Genomic DNA, 3,421 nt, shown 5'->3' with positions numbered 1-3,421 from the left:
CGGGGGCCGGGATGCGGGCACGGGATGTGGGCAGCGAGCCCAGCACGGCGGCTCCCTGGACCACTCATGCACTGAGCGTGCCAGAGCTCGGCCCCAACACGCCAGGAACAGCCCGGATGAGATGAGGATGCTCCAGTCACTCCAGAGAAGCTCAGAGGGGTGGTACCCATGTTCTCCTGCCTGTTGGGATCTCATCAGGACATACCACCACCAACTGAAACCATAACCCTGTCCCCAAGCACGTACAGCCCCATCCCAGGCTGCTCCCTGTCTGTGCCGTGGTGACACTTGGAGAAGATCTTTTTTTTCAGGACACAAAATATGCCAGAACATATTTTTTATGTTTTTATATTATTTAGAGGAGGCCAGGCAGTCGGCCTCCTCTAAACACCCAGCTGGAGTTACAAGGAGGAAAAGTCCGGGGTTGCTGCCATTAATTGGGCTGACCTTCTCCAGAGCTGCCTTCCAGTGCCAAAAACCATGAGTCAGACCTTCAAGAATAAGGAAAAAAGGCAAATCTAGCTTTAAAAGTGCAGCCATTCCAGGGCTTGTTAGTGCTGTCCTCCAGTCCCAAGCCACAGGGACGATGCCTGTGGGAAGGGGCAGTGGGAAGGGGTTGGTGACAGCCCTTGCAGTGCTTCCACCCGTTTTCCCAAGCCTGGGCCATCCTTTTCTACAGCTGCCCGAGCAAAATTTGACACCTCACAGACTTTAAAGCAATTAGTAAAGAATATATGGATGCTGGCTAGGGGGTCAGGAGCTGCAGCTGCTTGTGCATACCTACGTCTGTGCAGATATATATATACATATATAAAAATATATATATATATATTTTAAAATAGATGAGTAGGCTGGTGGAGAAGCTAAACAGTTGCTAAGCAACTGGGCTCCTTCCTGGCTTGGGGATGTAGGGATGGGGGAGCCAAGCTTGGGGACTGGCCCCCCACCAGACAAGCATCACACAGGGGTGTGGGCACAGAGATCCCCTGGAGAAGATCCAGAGAAAAAGGCACAATGGAGGGTGAGGAGCCAGGAGTTACCCCCATCCCCAAAATGCCGTGGCTGAAGCCCCCCCAGCCTGAACCCCTTGGGTTGTTGGCTGTTGAGAAGCTCCATTCTCAGCTCTGGCTGGAGAAGAGCTGGTGGGAAAGGGGTCACACCACGATAGGAAGCAGCCCCAGGACCCATGCGGTGACCCCATTCCTGAATCAGGGATGAGGGAAAGGAGGAGCACATCCCCCCATGCCGAGTGGAGAGGCAGTGGATCCAGGTGATGGGTTTTCCTATGGGATCCCCAGCCCTGTGCCCCTCTGGTCACACTTTCCTCATCCCCTTGGGAATGCCCTGCCAGACCTACCCCAAACAGGAGGTGCTTAAATAAGGAATGGGGATGGAGAGGGGAAACAGCCGCCCCAGGTTTTGCACCTGGGCCATTTGCTTTGCTGGGCAAGGAGTCAGGAAGAGGCACAGTCAGCCCGAGGCCCATCACCCCTCTGAGGAAGGGGAGTAATAACTCTACTACAAATAAAAGCAATTATTGAGCACATGGAGGAGCAGGGGGATGACTGCCACAATGAGGTCACCTTCCCCAATGGGGACACAATCCCAGCGAACAACCCCTGGGGCTGAGTGCTGCAGGTATAGGGGGGTCACGGCCAGTGCAGGGGGAGCATCCAGCTGGGAATCCCCCTCACCATCCCCCCCCGTGGCTGCCTGGGTGGTTGTGTAACGGGAGGAGCTATTCCGGGGTTTGAGCACGTTATATAAGCCACGGGCCACCTGGCCGGGGAAAACGGGAGCTGGGAGACAGGAAGGAGGAGGAGGAGAAAGGGCTTTAGGGACTGGGGACCCCCACATCCGGCAGGCCCTCAGCATAAGGACTAAGCCCTTAGGGTGACCTGCACCCCGCAGGCATCCCCTGCCCAGAGATACGGGGTGAGCACCCTCTGCTTCCTCTTCAAGCAGCCTCCAGGACCCGCTGCCACATATCCACCCACAACTGGATCTGGCCCCTGGGGCATGAGACCCTTTGTCCAGGGAAAAAGCATAATTTTCTTGGCACCAGGGACAAAGCCAACCAAGACCCCTGCACCCCTCTGCCTGGCAAAACCCCTGCTTGCCATTCCCAACAGCGACCAAGGACCAAAGGTTCCCTTAAAATCTGCCCAACTTCTGGCTCTGAAAACCCCCGACGTTCCCTGCACGTGTTGCCAGGATGAGTCCTGGGGCAAGGGGAGGCAGGTGGGATGCTAGAGGAATTTAGGGAAAGCAGGTGAGACACAGAGGGTGGTGTTGTGTGAGGCCACGCCGGCAGTGGGACAGAGAAATGACGATGTGTGTTTGGACACAAACACTATCCCCAAAATCCCCCCCATCAGGGGTGTCCCTGTGCTCCTGCCAGAGAAGAATCCACATGCCAGGGCAAGGAGACCAACCAGGGCATGAGCACCTGCACCCTTGGAGAAGGTCCTTGACATTTTTCACCAACCTGAGACACCTCCAAATGCTGCCAGCCCCCAGGTGACCCCCCTACAGCAGTGGGAACACAGGCAAACCAAGACACATCCAGTCTGAAATCTTGCTCTGGAGGGAATGAATGAACCTGTGTCCTCTGAAAGCCACCTGCTCCCCCTGAGCCATGGCCTGACCCCTCACCACCAGCCCCCTGCGTGGCACTGCCTGGACATCCCTGGGGACAGACCTGATCTGGGAAGGAGAAACACAAAACGCTCCCAAAAGACAAGCGGTTGAGTCGCTGCTGTGGCTCCCCGCTGCCAAGCCTTGCCCCTCTCCTTCCCTCGTGCAACACCCGCAGGGTTTGAAATCTCATCAGCCAAACCCTCCCCAGCACAGCCTGGGGGTCCACGCAGCAGAGGCAGGGGCTTTGTTCCCGCCCGCCTTTTTTTTTGTACCACACAAGGCACCAGCTGAGGGCTCAGCACTGTCCCGTCCTTCACAGCCAAAAACCTGCTGCTGAGGGTCACCCACTGTCCCAGTCCAGCCTGGCTCCCCACAGCATGGAAAAGAGGGATGTCGGTGCCCCCCCAGCCACTCCCCCAGCACCAGGGAGCCCCCAGCACATCCACGTCCCTGAAGGGACCCCCGTGCCCCAAAAAGCACCTCGTCTCCAGACTCCTCGCCCCATCCCACACCCCCAGGAGCATCTAACCTCATGGGGGGACATCCCTGGCACACCCCTCCCGGTGAGGTCCCCAGCCGTCCCAGAACCCACAATACGATGCACGCCTTACCCACCCCTTCCATCCATGTCGCTTTGGAGACCCCAATTCCCAGCCCCCTGAGGAGCAACGCACCCCTAGTCCCCATCCCTGGGGGTCCTCACCCCCCTGCCCCCAGCGAGCATCACCGGCTGGGTGGGGGGGCCTCGTCCTCCCGCACCTCCCGCACCTCCCAGAGCTCC

This window comes from Corvus brachyrhynchos, unplaced genomic scaffold (genome assembly GCF_000691975.1).
Source record: "Corvus brachyrhynchos isolate BGI_N302 unplaced genomic scaffold, ASM69197v1 scaffold99, whole genome shotgun sequence".
Classification (NCBI taxonomy): domain Eukaryota; kingdom Metazoa; phylum Chordata; class Aves; order Passeriformes; family Corvidae; genus Corvus; species Corvus brachyrhynchos.
This window is presented reverse-complemented; position numbering follows the sequence as displayed.